This window comes from Cibotium barometz, chromosome 19 (assembly GCF_041138505.1).
Source record: "Cibotium barometz isolate CiBa-2024 chromosome 19, ASM4113850v1, whole genome shotgun sequence".
Classification (NCBI taxonomy): Eukaryota; Viridiplantae; Streptophyta; class Polypodiopsida; order Cyatheales; family Cibotiaceae; genus Cibotium; species Cibotium barometz.
Window position 1 is genome coordinate 41,550,393 of NC_141064.1, and position 18,605 is coordinate 41,568,997.

Consider the following 18,605-nt stretch of genomic DNA (forward strand, 5'->3'; position numbering starts at 1 on the left):
CTCAAGGCAAATTTCTTTCTAGGATTGTGCCACATCTATGAGAAATTTGAAAGACGTCATATGCATGTATAATGGTGGTGGTGGACAAGAAGAATTGGGCATGTAAAATCGACGGCCCTTTACGTAAGAGAGCAGTAACTGAGCAAAGTCTTCTCGAGAGTGTGTACATGTTGATCTTTGTGGTAAGATGCCTCCAAGTACACTAGGTGGTTCTTCCTATTTTTTGTTACTGATCAATACTTTTGTAGAAAGATTTGGGTGTATTTTCTTTGGGATAATGCATATGATTTTTGAAAGTCTAAATCGTGGCATAAGCTCGTCTAATTAGACAAGAAAGAACTTGAAGAAACTTCGAAGTTCGGATAGTTTGGGATAGAGAGTTTCAAATAGGTTAGAAGCTGAAGAAGTTTTTAATAGATCAGGGTGGAAAGTTTACATATGATGAATTCAATTTCTACTACAAGGAACATGGAATCAAGAGATACTTAACCACTACTCATACTCCCGAGCCAAATGACAAGGTAGAATGAAAAACCCACACATGCTTGTGAAGAAGGCATCATAAAGTATGCTAAAGAATGATTACTGAATACCTTTTGGGAAGAAGCATAAACACCATAGTGCATATACTCACAACATGAGTTACACCAAGACAATGAAGGGGATGACTCCTCAATATTCCTACTTTGGTTGGGAAGAAGTCTTCAATTTCATATTTCAAAACATTTAGATGTGATATATACATATTCTATACTCAATAGGCCTACTCTAGTAAGAAGTCTCTAGTTTCATATCTTAGAACATTCGGATGTGATATATGCATATTCCAAACTCATCAAAGACCAACAAGTAGAATTTCAAAAACAAAAAGTGTTTCTTTCTAGGGTATAGTATGGAGTCAAAGGGCTTTGGATATTGTGGCTCATCTAAAGAGATGAAAGGCCATGAATGGATTTGGAAGGCCAAGTGCAAAAATGATGGTATATTATGAAAAACTGCACTTGGGATCTTGTGGATCATCTAAAGAGATGAAAGGTCATGAGTGGATTTGGAAGGCCAAGTGCAAATATGATAAAACGCACTTGGGATCTTGTGGATCATCTAAAGAGATGAAATATCATGAGCACCAAGTGGGTTTGGAAGCCCAAGTATAGACATGATGGTACATTGAAGAAGTTCCATGACAAAGGGATTTGCACATTAAGTCAAGGAATTTGCCAAATTTCATGAGACGTTACCCCAGATCTAGATTGACCTCCATTCATAGTATTGGCTTTTTTACCCATGATAAGTTGCTAGTAATGTAAAGATGGAAGGCTGAAATTTTCTTCTTCTTGTTGCTTTCAAAAGAAAAGATAAGTAAAAACCAACATAAGTACAAGCGATCCATAATATGAACACGCTAAGAAGGTGAGATGGCAAGATAAGTATGCCATAACTCAGTTGGACTAGGTAGGTGTATTCTAGCTATAGAATTACTAATGTAGATCTGTCATGTCAGTGGTGTAAAGGTGAAATGGTCACCTAGGTAGATCATTGTGTGGAGGTTGACATCTCAACACTCCCCCTTAAGCTCAACTCCATCTCCAAGACTCCAAGCATAGTGAAAAATATGCAAATCTTCTCTACTCCCAAGCATTAGGAGAAATATGGACTCTCCATTTTTTCCCTTAAGGGGTTTCTCTCACTTCTCTCTCTCTAGAAAAAGATTTTAAAATAATGTTATAATATTAGCTCTTGTAGAATCAAGGAGATCTCTTTATATTGTTTTTAAAAGAGATTCACCTATTATTTTATTGTAGTACTGTCCCACGTCCAAAGTTAGGACCACCTGTCCTAAAAATTCTCAAATATGAAATAATAATATTCTATTTGATCTAAAAACGTGAAGCATCTAAGATGACACTCTTAAATACCCACATGACTTTTTAGCTTCTAAATCCTTCCAAATAGATTGCATTTACGTATTTCAAAATGGGAGAAGTTAAAAAATAGAATAACTTGATGTAGACATCACATTTTTTAATTTCTTTTTACCCACGCCTACCTCTATGCTCTAAGATTGTGACTGCTAATTTTCATCATTTTTCATTAAGTATATAGGGGTTTATGAATTTTTTCTTCATTTAGAGACTTTTATACATTTTTTAGAATAAGAAAAGTAGGGTTTTTAGTTTAGGGCAATTTTAGTTTGCTTTGATGAGATATTGGTTTAGGTTTTTACTTTTCCTCCTTTGTAACACAGAAAATTCAAATTTGTGTTTGTTTTCTTTAGTAGCTATGCTAAAAAGCTTTCTTTCCCTCTCCTAAAACACATTAATGAGTTTAGATCTTCTCAATCATGGGGTTTCTTCTCTTCTGTAAAATAGAGAAATTGAAGGGTATGTTGATTATTTGGTGGCATTTAGTTGGAACCACATATTCATCTTCCCCTTCAATCATCTTTCTGTTCATTAATCTCTACAAAAGAATCAAAGAACAAGAGAGCAATGGAGTATGTCCATCTTGTTATATGTTATGTTGTTTTGTTATGGTTTAATTTTATCTGAGTTATTATGTTTTCTTTTCTATTTCGACCATCTTATTATTCTAAATGTGATTTAGTTCGGTGTGAAATAGAAGATAATAGTTGAGTTTAATGATGTTATTTCTGTGCTATTTAGATTGTTTATTAGTGATTTTCTGAGTGCAACAAGTGTGTGAAATATAATTGTTGATTAATAGTATTGATTTAGTTTTGGAAACAAGAGAGTAAAAGAATCAAAGAACAAGAGAGCAATGGAGGTTTGTCCATCTTGTTATTTGTTATGTTGTTTTGTTATGGTTTAATATTGTCTGAGTTATTTTGTTTTCTTTTCTATTTTGACCATCTTATTGTTCTAAATGTGATTTAGTCATGTGTAAATAAGAAGATAATAGTTGAGTTTAAGGATGCTATTTCTGTGTTATTTAGAATGTTTATTAGTGATTTTCTGAGTGAAACAAGTGTGTGAAATATAATTGTTGATTAATAGTTGTGATTTAGTTTTAGGATATATTGAAGTCTATATGTTATGTTCAATAATGTTATTTCTCATTTACGATGTTATTTGGGTGAAACAAGTATGTTATGTTCAATAATGTTATTTCTGTGTTATTTGGGTGAAACAAGTGTGTTATTTTGATTACAAGTTATGATTTAGTTCTATATTATATTGAAGTTATATCTGGTAAAAGTTGTGTTCAATAATGTTATTTTTGGTAAAAATTTTAAGTTATACAAATGTATAAAAGCTACTTTTTTGTTAATAGTTGTATTTTGTCCAGAGCTAATTTTTGGTTAATAGTTGTGTTTTGTCCAAATGCTAATTTTGGGATGTAGGCCAAAACAAGAAGAGAGACATTCACTTCCAATTGGAGGCCGAGTATGCACCGCTAGACAAGAGAAAGGCAACAAGTAAAAAGCAACTAGAGATAATGCAACAAGATAGAAATGGAGTGAAAAAACATGTCAATCTTTGGGTTAAAGGGTGTATTTATCCACCCGATCCAATTACCCAAAGACCTCCACAATTTAGTGGTCTTACATCTTTCATTAAGTATATGTGTGAAGGTAATGCGAGATTATTGGGATACACTAAGAGGCTAGCAATGCAAGCTCATAGTGTTTACACATATGTACAGCGCACCATGATGGGCATGGATGCAAGGATTAAGGAGCTCACAAAATCACTAAGTGAAAAGGAGAGAGAGTATCAGAGTCTGCATTGCAAAATGCAGCGTTTGGAGAAGGACAACAAAAAAGATAACAGCAATGCTTGCAAAGACTATTGTTGGTGGACCCTCAATGAAAACCAAACAATTACGTGAGCGTGTGAGGTTGCTCAAACCACTTCATGAGTTGACTAGAGGAAGTGGGCAATATAATCGGCTGCAAACATGAAGAATATGTTTTTCAACCCAAGTGAAGAGGCTGATGATGCAATTGCAAAGGTCTCAAGCAAAGGTATGGTGAAGTATGCATTGGAAAATCCCAAATTCAAAACCATTGGTGATGATGTTGCAAGAGGATGCTTGAAGGAAGTAAGCAATACCTTCACAACTACAGATGCTCAAGGCATATGTGACAAGGTAGGGATTAGCTCCGAATCCTATGCTATGATGGATGCAGGGTGTAATGCTGTTCTTAACAAGAGATAGGTGGTGCCCATCCCTAAACCGCTCCATGTAAAGCAGGCATGAAAAGATCTTAATACAAAAGTCTTAGTCACAATTGGTGAGCCAATGCATTTGGAACATACACAGATGCTTAAGTCTGGATCAAAGGAAGTTCCCTTTTCAAATTGCATGTAGACAATAACTTTGTATTGAATGTATGCAAGCTACAAGCAGTAACGATAAAGTCCTACAACATGTCTGTCGAAGAGTGCAGAGGTAAGCTTCAATTTGTTTTGAAGCTTAAAGAGAGTAAAGTCGTTAAGGGCAAAAAGCTTGAATGTGTTAGCTTGACACTAATGAATAGGGTGTTGGATCCCAGCATACATGGATAACTTTTTCAAAATAAGTGTTTACTAAAGTTAACATAGATAACTTTTTAATAGTGTTGATATTTTTTAAAAGTAAGTGTCAATAACTTATAGTAAGTTCCATTTATAAATAAAGGCTCTTTCCATTCCTTCATTTCTCTCCATTCCTTATAGCTTGTGAGTATGGCACATACTAAGCAAAGAGCAAACAAGATGCCTTCCAAGACACCGGTTCATTCATCCGGATCTAGTGAACGTACTGACACCGACAATGATGAAGGTCAAGCTCCTCCCGCTGCTCCAGCTAGGAAAGTTGCTCCTGCTGCTCCAGCTGGAAATGCTCATCCACCTACGCATAAGAAGAGAAGATGGAGACCAGGCACTGCCACACCCTTCGTGAAATTAGGAGGTTCTAGAAGAGTCCTGAGTTTATTATACCCAAGGCACCTTTCTCGAGCTTGGTGCAAGAAATACTACAAGATCTACAAAGGGGAAATCACTACAAGTACTTTTTGAAGAGATCAAGCATGTAATGTGGAGCGATGGTCAGCCCAAGCGTTGCTTGCTCTTCAAGAGGTGGCTGAAAGTTACTTGGTGGATCTCATGCATGATGGTCATCTGTTAGCCATCCATGCCCGGCGCATCACACTCAAGCCCTCGGATCTCACTCTTGTTCATAGGATTCGTAAATAGAGATGCATTCAAACTTAACCATGAAATGGTTTGAAGAGCTGTGTAAATGCTCGTGTATCATTTTGTGTTTTCACATTTTCCTTCAGTTCTACTCAACTAGTTGTACTTTATGCGATGTACCGGAATTAGGTATTTTAAGTTTCCTTGTTTCCAATGTTGTGTACTGGACTTGTCCATTGATTTGAATATTTTAAGTTTTCTTCATTTCTAATGTCAGTGTATATTCTTATATTTTCGTGGAAAAAAATTTGCAAGTGCATGTGCATGTGTAGGTGCTTTTTTATTTGTGCATGTGTAGGTGTATATTCTTAAATTTTTTGAGAAACATTGACGCATGGTGTGCATAGATCATAATGGGCTGAAATTTGTTCTATGCATAGATCATGTGGCTTACATCATGAGCATGCATGTGCATGTGCAAGAAAGTCCATGTGCATGTGCAAGTGCTATTTCATACGATAATATTTGTTTTCCTAGAAAAAATTGATGCATGGTGTGTAGTGATCAGAATGGATTGAATTTATTCTGTGCGCATAGATCATATAGTTTACATGTCTTAAATAAAATATCAACCCTATCAAAGGCCTATAGGGCCCTTGTCCAAAGGCTCGCGTCGTGTAGAGGCCTTCTTTAATAGCATGTCTATACATGTGCGAGTCTTTGGACAAGGGCCCTACAGACCTCTGATGGGGTTGATATTTTATCTAGAAGGTGTTCCATGATACTTATATGTACACATAAAATAAGAGCTCAATTCTGATAAGGAAAACTATTTTTAAAAATTAAAAGGTACCAAATTTATGTATTGAGCTAATTTAGAAAATATATAAATTTTCATCTATAAGTATGGAAGTAACCCTCATTTCACCTCATTTCTCATCTTTCATTTCTCTCTCTCACCTCCAAGAGCATGGCTCGCACCAAGCAAACTGCTATGAGAGTTTGGCCCCCCAAGGTGGTGGGACGTGGAGTACCCCCATCCAACCACCATGGCAGCAACATCGCAAGCATAGGTGCAGGCCTGGCACTGTGGCTCTCCATGCGATTAGGAAATACCAAAAGACGGTGAACCTGCTCATACCGAAGCTCTCCTTCCAATGTGTGGTGTGAAAGATCATGTAGGATCTGCAAGAACGTCAGTGAGGTTCTAGGTTCACACGCAGCATTAAGCCCACTACCTATGTGGTGGACAGGCAAAGCTTTGGAGGCACTCCATGAGGCTGCGGAGGCATACCTAGTGGACATTTTTGATGACATGGTGTTTGCAGCTGTCCATGCGAAGAGGGTCACCATCAGTGAGGACATGCAGTTGGTGCGATGCATGGGATGCTAGAGAGATCCTCTGGGGGCCAGGATCTTTAGTTTTATTTTTATATATCTCGCATGAATGTAATTCTCAAAAGATATGTAAAGCTCGATGTATATCATTTTAAAAAAAATCTCTTATCTCGTGTTGCACAGATAAATCTCTTTTAATTTAAGTTTATATAATTTGTTGATTTATATGCGTCTTTGAATGGATACAATTTTTATTTGAGTTACCTGTGTAATTTGAATTTATTTTCTTGAGTCAACTAATAAAATACATTACAAGACACGTATAAAACAAAAAACTCTGCAACCCAAATTTTCATTCATAGCATAAAAAATTATATAGTCATCAAAGTTACATAATCATCATAACTATATCCTAGGCTTCTTATACTACTAGGCTCTCCAGACTCTGAAGCTACCTTGATGGCTGGAATCAAAACATGGAACCCTTCAAGCTCTGTCCTGATGACGATGGGATATTGTACCCCCGCAAACAATGCCACGGGCCACCACCACAGAATGTAATGACCCTAACCTTTGAGTGGAGAACAAGTAAAGTAACTTTGAGCATCGAAGTAGAACAACTTTTTCCAAACTTGATTTAGTCGGAATAAGTTTGAATGCAACACCCTTTGTAAGTGCTTTAATCTTCAAAAAGTTGTCTGCATACCCCGGAGAGCAAGTCTTGTGGAAGACTCACATCATTGGCATCGATCATGCAATGCATGGGAGAGGATGATTTTTTTTAAAGAATGTCCTTAAATTTGATATTTAGGGCCTCTAGGTCATGTAGACCCCACGTGTATGATCCCATGCCCATCAAAGGCTGGGAAGTGCACTATCCGAAGGCTCGCATAGGAAGCCCTGATTTTGCAGATTTAGGGCTTTCCATGTTAGCCTTCGGAAAGCGCACTTCCAGGCCTCTGATGGGCATAGGATCATACATGTGGGGTCTACATATCCTAAAGGCCCTAAATATCAAATATGGGGAGCAATTAGTAAAAGGAGATACCTTTTCTAGTTCATCAAGCTCCTTCTGCAAGGGTGCCTCCAGATCTGCTCGTGGAATGGGTATGCCATCATCCAGCTAGACCACAGGTGTCGCATGCTATGGTTGAGGTCCAAGGAGTTCATTCTACAAGCGCTTGAACTCTTCATCTGAGATCTCATATTGAGGAGATGCATCCTCAATCTGCTTCTTCTGGACGGCAATAATAGCAAAGATATCATCTACACTACTTTCATTATATTGCCCTACCTCATCAACCTGTGGTAGGGCTTCTTGGTAATCAAAGTTCAAGAAATCATCACTGGCATCTCGCACAAGTATACTATATAGTTCCTCCTCCCTCAAGTCCAAGAGCTCTAACACATCTTGCATGAGGAGGTTCTCCACCCCTTCGATGGTGATGGCACTCAATGAAGCTAGTGGTGAGTCGTGACTTTGGGTTTCATTAGGCTAAATGGATGCAAGCGCCATGCAAGAGCTCTCTCCAGCCTCAATGACACGGTCTAGAGTGGTCTCCTCTGGCTCTGTGTCTATGTATTCCACTAGAGGGAGATCTTGGATGTCATCATCCTCTGGCTCTTGAACATCAAAGTTCAAGATGTAAATAGTAAAAGGAATATCCCACTCAAGATCGAGCGGGATGTGCTCTTCATAGGAGGTTGGGACAGCAATAGTGCAAAAATCTTGTCTTGTAGTTGGATTCACTCTTCATAGGAGGTTGGGACAGCAGTAGTGTGGAAATCTTGTCCAGAGCTCTGTTCACTGCCTTCTTGTGGTTGGATCCACTCTTCATGTTGAAGAGTAACTCCAAAGGAATCCAACTCAAGGTGGAATTTGGGATAGAGTAGGTGAAGTCGTTGATTGCATCGCAAAATGCAGCTAGCAAGGTGGAGTTTGGGTCTAAGGTGGAGATGACAACCTCGAGGTCTAAACTCTTGCAAAACCTAGGGTAGATCTGGTCCCCAAGGTGAGCATAGCGAGTGCTGCTAATCCACGTGGCAAACGCAAGAGGGGAGGCGGCCATGATGGGTAGTGGGGAGAGCTAGCACACAAAGGGAGAGCTAGAGAATAGATAGTACAAATGAGTTTGATCTATAACTTATACTCATATTTATACTTACACTTAAATTTATAATATTTTTAATAAATTTATACTTATTTTTATTATATTACTTATAAATATCTATAAACTTATATTTATTTTTATACCTTATGTTTATACTCTAGTAAATAAAGGATACTTCATTAAAATATAATAAATAATAAATCATACTTCTATTTCATGTTACATTATATTATTATTATTATTATATTATATTATTTACATAGTTACTTATATTATTATTTGTACTTAAATATATACTTAAAGTTATATTTATTTTAAAACTTATATCTATAGACTTAAAAATTAATGACACTTCATTAAAATATAACAAATCATAAAAACATATTTATATTTCTAACATAATTAATTATATTATTATTTACACTTAAATATATACTTATATTTATATTTACGTTTACTTACTTATACTTATCATTATTTTCTTACATATTAAAGGGTTTGAAACACAGTAGACTTAAAAAACCACAACACTTTATGAAAATGAAGAAAAATTAAAAAAAATACTTTTAAAGAAACAACTTCTTATATTCACTTGGAAGAATAAGAATTACATTGACTCCACAATCTCAAGGATGTGTGGAGAAAGACACTGCTTGTTTGTTTTGCAATGTTCACTTTGACTACCAACCTTTCTACCATCCAACTTAAAATAGAAATTACAAGGGGGATTATTGTACATAAGTTGGATTTCTTGCCTCAAAAAACTAAGGGGCCAATTACTCTCTACATTAACGCTAAAAGGGTCATGACCCTCCCAAAGAATAACCACATCAATGAGTGTTGAATTCGTGCCATCTCGCATGTCTTGGCCCAAGCTGAGCCACTCCCCTCATAGAAGTCACCACCTCTTATACTTGAAGCGAATGCGCAAAGTTTGTCTTGCAATGAAGTACCTGTTCATAAAAAACAAACAACCAACATAAAAACATAAAATCAACATTCAACAATCAACAATCAACAATCAGTGTCTTGCAATCAACATATGAATAAAACCATCAATAATCAACAGAAGTGCAATCTTACCTACAGGTAACATCTTACACAGTAATTCTGCACTCAAAGATATCATCATGGTGAGTTCTCTTGAGATGCCATGACTCACCTAGTAACTTAGTCATCCAATCCTCAGATGGGCGCTTGCATTGATAAGTAATCTTAGTTTTCTTAACTACTTCACAGGATCCAAACAAATGTGCAAACAAACCAAATGGTACAAACCAACTTAGATGCACATCTCTAGAGCCTGTGGATGGTTTATGGCAGCATGAACATCATTTTAGATCTTTACCCTACATGCTTCTGACATGTCTAAGCTAGGATTATACCATTCCTGGCTAGACAACGGTGGTCGTGGAATATACTCCAAACTATGTCTCTCCACATCATACACTGAATTATAAAAGTAAACATTCTGATATGCCAATTTGCTTACACTCTTGTTGTCATAGATCAAGGTACCTATCTCTTCATGTAAAACATTTAGCTTTCCACTAAAACATTCTACATTCTGCCATTCATGCAAAGTGGATGGATATAAAGCTGCAAGCAACAAACATGCTTGTATTAAAACTCTATCTAATAACCATGGACTCAAAGCACAAGAACACAAAGCACAGAGATATAAACTTACTGTTAGGCTTATGTCTTTCACTGAAGTTATCATGATGCACTGAAGTTATCATGATGCACTAGAATTTCTTTGTGCATATAAACATGTTGAATGAAAGCCTCTGTTGTTATTGTACTCATACCATTTGTGCGTCTCCTGAACTCTATGATTCTATCTTTCCATTGCTTGTTGGGGTCCCTGACATCTTTGAGCTTGACCTTAAAATTGCCAACCACGAGTACTTGGTCGCATTAAAATCCAATTTAACTTACTGTACTCAAGGATCCAATTACCTTCATCATCTCTCTTGTTAAACACCTCCAATGTGTGAATATTATTGATATTCCTCCTCCTTGAAGACATCTAAATTAATAAAGCTAGACTTCATGATTAATAAATATATATGTTAAATTATAAGCAATAAATAAAGATTAAAATAACAAGAATTAAATAGCAACTTACTGCTTTGATTTACACAACCTTGTTGCTCCTATGAAAATAAACATCTTGCTCCTGTGAAAATAAACATCTTGCTCCTATGAAAATAAACAGCAACACATCAAGATAAAACATGAACAAATCCTAAATCTATGATTATTACTCACATTAAGATAAAACATAGACAAACCCTAAACATATGATAATTACTCACAAGAAGTTGATGCCACTTCACATCAAGATAGCTATCTATGGTGCAGAGAAGAGAAAGTTCATGTGAGAAAACGGGCATAACTCATAGACATTTTGTCCAAATGAGATGAAATTTTAGGAGGAGAGAGCTATGGTGGAGAACAAAATACCTGTAAATTTTCATGAAGAAAGAACTAGAGTTGTAGAAGATATGGCAAAATTGAATTCTGCCAAAAAAAAAGGGGGGGGGGAATGAAATGGTAGTGAAATGCAAAAGAAGGGAAAGTAAAAAGTTAAACATAAAAAATAGAAAAAAATGAAATTCGGTTTTCAAACTTCCATGTGCTGACCACAAGGTACATTTGACATGAAAGAATAGTTTATGACATGAAATCTGACATTTCTCTATTTTTTTAAGATATGGGCTCTATTATTTTATTGTCTTAAGAGATTTGGGCAACGATATGACAAAAATATCCATGTTACATGGATCTAGAATCCCAGCTCTCTCATTGGTCAGGCCAATATTTTTATTCATTCCTTAAGGGGAAAAATGGAAAGTCCTTATTTCTCCTAATGGCCTTGGTGAAAATGTCAGCTACATGCTCCTTTGTGCTAACATAGATGAGATGAAAATCTCCTGCTCCTTTATGCTGATGTACACAAGATCATCTCTTACCAAGATCTTCTCTCTAATGAAGTGATAATGGATCTCCATGTGTTTGGTCCGTGTGCATCTACACTGGGTTCTTGGCCAAGTGTATGCTACTAAGATTATCATAACCACCTGCCTATCCACATTTAGCCCCAAATATCTAAGTATCTTACGTAACCAAGCTGCCTCACATGCTGCCATCACAACACCCTATACCTCTGTACTCGATAAGGAAACTAAAGGATTCTTCCTTTGCTACTCCATATAATAGCACCACTTCCTAAGGAAAACATAAATTGACTGCTAGATCTTCTGTCCAAGATGCTACTAGCCTAATCTTAATTAGTTTATCTATACACCTGTAACTATATACCAGCCTCATAGAAGAGGCCATAATACACTATGGACCTCATGCAGCATAGTTCACACCTCACACTATCCAAATGTGGGAAGAAACTTGCATAAACTGGCTTTCCAACCCAATTGTGTAGTTCATGTCTGTCTTGGTGAGATCGTCATGTAGATCAAGTTGCCTACTATTTTCCTATACATAGTGGCATTCTCCAAAATCTCACCTGCATTTGCACCCAACTTGCCATTCTGATCCAACGGTATAGAAATGGGCTTAGAGCAAACCATACCATATTTGGAAAACATGTCTAATGCATAGTGTGTCTCTGTGTGACAGCCATATGCCCTTAGGCATCCTGATGACCTCAATGCCAAGAAAGTATCTCAGCTCACTTAAATCCTTCATGTCAAACTTCTTCTCGAGGAGGAGACCCTTTGCATTCTCAACTTCCTCTTTATTATCACACCCAACAATCAAGTCATCCACATAGATGGTGATGACCCACAATCCCCTTGTCACTCTTTCGCACATAGAGTGAATGATCAGCATCTGTTATATGAAAGCCAATGGTGATAAGATACTATGAAGTCTTATCATGTCATGCTCTTGGTGCCTGCTTCAAGCCATACAAGGCTTTACATATTATCCTTCACACATAATGTGTGTGACTCAAATCCTCATAACCAAGTGGATGTTTCAAATATACTTCTTCGTGCAACTCAAGAATGCATTCTTTACATCCATCAGATGCAAAATCCTACATTTTGACGCAGTCAAACACTACAATAATAGCTCTCATGGTTGCCATCTTGGCAACATGGCTGAATATCTCCTTATAATCAATGGCATAGGTCTAAGCATCACCTTTGGTAACCAATCTTTCCTTGTACCTACTAATGCTTCCCTCTGAGTTGTGCTTCACTTTATAGACCCACTTACATCCAATAGCCTTTTTACCCTCAGGTTGCATAACTTTTACCATGTCTCATTTGTATCTAATGTAGCCATTTCTTCATCCATAGAACCAATGTACATGCCCAATAGCATCCTCATCCATAGAACCAATGTACATGCCCAAAAGCCGGTTCAACCTCCTATATAACTTTTTCCATGTATGCATAATGGTGAGATACATAACCATCATCATACATGAATCTCTGAATAGGGTTTCTAACCCTACCTAACCTATGTGGTCCTAGATCTATCCTTGTTGTCCTTGTGGCTACCTATATAAATACACAAGGATTCTCTACTTACTATTGTCTTTGTCTTTATCTTTATCTTTTGTTTGATCTTTTGCAATAAAATAAATCTATTTATGTTCTCGATTTATCGTTTCTTTTTTTTTAATCCTTATACATTTCCATTTTAGCACTAATGTATACTGTGAACATAATCAGGAAAACCTTAGTATGTTAAAATGGGAACATGAGAACGGCTAACACTTTGGCGACCATGACTTTTTTTTTCTTTTTTTTGGGGGGGCGGCTGGGTTCCTTGTTTCTATTGTCTTGGTTAGTTTAATTTTGGGCAATTTTGATTTCTATCTCGTCTACATGTCGGATGTGTGGCTGCCGCCGCCGCCCACAGGGCACCAAACATGATTGGTGTTATCAAGCATATGCTTGACTGCTCGAGAGGCGGACGAGCAGGTCTTTAAATATGTTTCTATAGTGAGTAGTTCATTTGCCACCCCTTGGAATTATCTATTCCACAACATCCGTCCTTCACTTTCTCCATCATTGCCTCTATAAAATCCCATTCTATAGTGAGTAGTTCATTTGCCACCCCTTGGAATTATCTATTCCACAACATCCGTCCTTCACTTTCTCCATCATCGCCTCTATAAAATCCCATTCTACAATGTCCACCATGGGGTGGTCAAGCATCCCAAGTTTAAGTCTTTAGAGGATGCAGATTCCCATATTCTACTATTGATAGTACCTTGCAAAAGTGAATGTTCAAGGGGTTGTGGGGATCAGGCCACTAAGAAGGTGACCTTTGTTCTCACCTTATAGTAGAAGAAAGTGGCACTATGATTGCTCAATATGTGTACACCCATTTCCCTGGGATGCTTTCCTTCACTAGTTTTGGGAAGATAAGACTTCGATTCATGTGCTGGTGGATAAATTGAGCCAAATGAATTGGAAAGACCTCATTATGGAGGACTATGTAGCCAAGTTTTGAAAGCTTTATGGACGTTGGATGCTCAAAATCAGCCACTAGTGGTGGGACGAGGTCTTGATGAATTCCTATTTTTAAGAAGCGGGTGGTGGCTAGAGTGGATCTCACTACTATGACATTAGAGTAGGTAGTGGACATGGTTGAGTGTACCGAGAGTGTCTCGGGGGATTCACCTAAAAATATATAAGTATAGCACATGGGTTTAAATGAAGGGGTTTTCAATTCAAAATTTTAAGGTAAATTTATAAAAAAAATACATTTATAGAAGGGGTTTTTTTTTTAAATTATGAAAAAGAACTTATAAGTCTATAAAGAAAAAGAGATCATTTTATTCATAAAAAATTCACAAGTAAGGGGTTTTTTAAATACCCCTTTGACACACATGATACATAGGGTTTCTTTGTAGTGCACCCCTCAAGGAGAGTGTGGTCACCATGGGGAAGTACAAGAAATAGAGTAAGAATTGGTCCAAGAAGCATCACTTTGATACTTCAGATGAGGAGGAGGACTAGTAAGTCTATAACGAAAAAGAGATCATTTTATTCATAAAAAATTCACAAGTAAGGGGTTTTTTAAATACCCCTTGTTGACACACATGATACATAGGGTTTCTTTGTAGTGCACCCCTCAAGGAGAGTGTGGTCACCATGGGGAAGTACAAGAAATAGAGTAAGAATTGGTCCAAGAAGCATCACTTTGATACTTCAGATGAGGAGGAGGACTAGTGTTATGATGATTCAGATGAGAGGATACATAAGATAGGGTGAAAGTGACTAAGAAGGCCAGAAAGGCAATCTAGGATGCGACTACAACCTTGGCTCACCAGTCCAGGATCTTTATGTTAACCCCATTTTGAGGTTAACTTCGCATCTCTCCATTACATAAGAGAGATAGCACAATAAGTGACATGAAACGACACTATAAATGTTGTAAAATGAGGATGGCTGGCCATGCCAAGCCTATTTATCTTGTAGTCATTTAGTTTATTTCTTTTTAAGATTTGGACACCTAAGTATAAATAAGGGCTAGTTGTATAAATAACAAACTCTCATAGTGAAAAGACACATAATGCCCCTTTGTGCTAGTTAAATTTAGTCTTATCTCTTTGCTTTCTTGTGTCTATGGTGAGAGAGAGAGAGAGAGAGAGAGAGAGAGAGAGAGAGAGAGAGAGAGATAGCACAATAAGTGTCATGAAACGACACTATAAATGTTGTAATGAGGATGGCTGACCATGCCAAGCCTATGTATCTTGCAGTCATTTAGTTTATCTCTTTTTAAGATTTGGGCACCTAAGTATAAATAAGGGCTAGTTGTATAAATAACAAACTCTCATAGTGAAAAGACACATAATGCCCCTTTGTGCTAGTTAAATTTAGTCTTATCTCTTTGCTTTCTTGTGTCTATGGTGAGAGAGAGAGAGAGAGAGAGAGAGAGAGAGAGAGAGAGAGGTATTAACGTCGGTAAAATGCAACACGAGGGCATATACGACCAACGATGGGACTTGAACTCGGGTGGATCATGGCCTTTCTAAGGGCCCTTGCACTAGCCAATCTGCCCCACTTGTGGGTGGCAGAAATGTAGTGCGAGGGTCCTCTTTTATTACACACACACACACACACACACTACGTGAAAGAGGTATTAATATGTCGGTAGAATGCAACACGAGGGCATATACGACCAACAGTGGCACTTGAACTCGGGTGGATCATGGCCTTTATAAGGGCCCTCGCACTAGCCAATCTGCCCCACTTGTGGGTGGCAGATAGGTAGTGCAAGGGTCCTCTTTTATTTTACACACACACACACTATGGGAGAGAGAGGTATTAACATTTGTAATAAAAGAGGACCCTCGCACTACCTATCTGCCACTTGTGGGTGGTAGATAGGTAGTGCGAGGGTCCTCTTTTATTACACACATACACACACTACGGGAGAGAGAGGTATTAACATCGGTAGAATGCAACACGAGGGCATATACGACCAATGGTGGGACTTGAACTCGGGTGGATCATGGCCTTTATAAGGGCCCTCGTACTAGCCAATCTGCCCCACTTGTGGGTGGCAGAAAGGTAGTGCAAGGGTCCTCTTTTATTACACACACACACACACACACACACTAGGAGAGAGAGACAGAGAGGTATTAACGTCAGTAGAATGCAACACAGAGGTTCACAAGCTTCAAAGATACATTCACTTCTAGCAGTACGAGGTTGATCATGAGGCCTACATCTTCTCTCATCTTGTGATTTTGATCAAGCTTCATCTTGATCAAGTTTAGAGCTGCAAAAGTGGCACTCGACCTCTCTGCTTGCATCGGATGTCCATGAGTACATGAGTATATATGGGGTCCACACCCTCACTCTTGCAAATTTTTATCACCATCGGACCACATTTGTGTGCAATGTACATTCCAAAGGCCTAATTTTCAACATGTTTTGGCCGTAGAGAGCCCATTGAAATTTGTGCCTTTGGCATGCACTACACATTCCACACAAATGTGGTCTGATGGTGACCAAACTTTGCAAGAGTGAGGGTGTGGACCTCATATACACTCTTGCAAAGTCACAAAATTTTCAATTTGTGTGGAATTTGCATGCGAAAGACCCACATTTTCAATTTGTGTACAATGTATGTTCCAAAGACCCACATTTCAATGTGCACTCTAAGACCATAACACATTGCAAATTGGTCCCATAACACATTATAAATTGGTCCTTTAGCATGCACATTGCACACAAATGTGGTCCGATGATGACCAAACTTTGCAAAAGTGTGTATGGGTTCCACACATGCACTCTTGCAAAGTTTGGTCACCATCAAACCACATTTATGTGCAATGTACATGGCCAAAGGCCCAGTTTTTCAACATGTTGTGGCCTTAGAGAGCCCATTGAAAATTGGGCCTTTGGCACGCACATTGCACACAAATGTAGTATGATAGTGATAGACATCATATAAACTCTTGAAAAGTTTGGTCACCATCCAACCACATTTTTATGTAATGTGCATGCCAACGGCCCAATTTTCAATGTATTGTAGCCTTATAGAGCACATTGAAAATTGGGCCTTTAGCACATACATTGCATACAAATTGAAACTTTGGTGAACAAAATTTGTGTAAGAGTGCTGGTGGCAGCGAAAGTAGCAACCTTACGCGTAGGGCAGAGCTTCCCACTCGGGGCCTCGCCCCCACGAATGTCCAGACAAGAGACTAATCTGGCGGTTCTTCCAAAACCAAACCCGAAAAAAACTTCCCTCGCCTAGAAAGCATAGGCGATTCCTCTAAGAAAATCTTCTAACGTAGTCAAGGGCCTTATTAATCCTTTGTATTCGAACCAAACCTGTGGGTCACATGGCCGAATCAAGGAGGAACTTGCACTTGGTTCATAGAAGTCATTGTTTTTTTTCCCTTAAGCGAGGAATAGCCGTTGATTCTTTCCCATACACACAACAAGAATCTTCCTAGGACTTACTTTAACTACCATAACTTGATCTTAAGTGAAGTTAGTTGTATAACCCCAACCAGCCCATGGGTTAGCCAACTGCCCAACCACTGTATTGGTGGGATTCCTTCTCATAAAAATTTGGTTGTGTTTTGTCCCGGGTACCAGGGAAAAGAGTTCCCAGGTCCCCTAGCCGGCACTCATACAAAATACAAAATAGACACACCACTTACGCACCCAATATGAAATTGCATTTTCTCAGATTCGACTATCTTCAAACATAATTGGAATGAAACCATAGTGTTTCCATCATAATCCTCAAAATTCCAGTTCCATTGTTTTACAATCAAATTGTCATCCGGACTCTTCGTTGAAGACCAGCTAGTCAACCAACGAGATCCAATTTCAAGTTTCCAGTTCACTTAGATAATTTCTTGCCAATCCATTAATATCTTCCTCGACATACGCATGGTTGTCCTAGCAACCGCGAGCCCGTGCATCGCATGTTCTTAGAACACTCAAGGATCCTCCTCAGGTGTCCTAGCACTTCACTCACGGACCGCTTTGTCGGCCCTCGCCATTGTACCGAAAGCGCATCATTTTTAACCATACCGAGGTTCGTCTCAAGACCTTGGCAGGCTTTGCCGAGAGACGTCCTTTAATGACTCCCCACCAGCTATTGCAACGTTAACTCTCCTTAGTTTAACAATAAGCCAAATGCTTCCTCCAACATTCTAGCATAAAAGACAGTCCTTTACAAAAATAGAGTTTCTATATGCAAGTAAGAATTTCCCATTGAGTTGATTTCACAAGACCCTCTTTCCCAAAACCCAGACTTTCTTAATGAAAATCACAAATCTCGTATCTCGGTGATCCATCCATCAATTATAAATGAATTTCTAACTATATTCTAGATGGTTTCGATCTTAGAGAAGACTTCTCTAAGTCAGCCAGTTATCCATTCTTCGTACGAAAGAAATGGAAATGGTCATAAGACTTGGCTTAGTTTCTGATTTAAGAGATGGGAAGGCATCTTACTAACCCACTTTTATCATGTGGTCGTGGTCTAGGGTCTAACCCTGAAT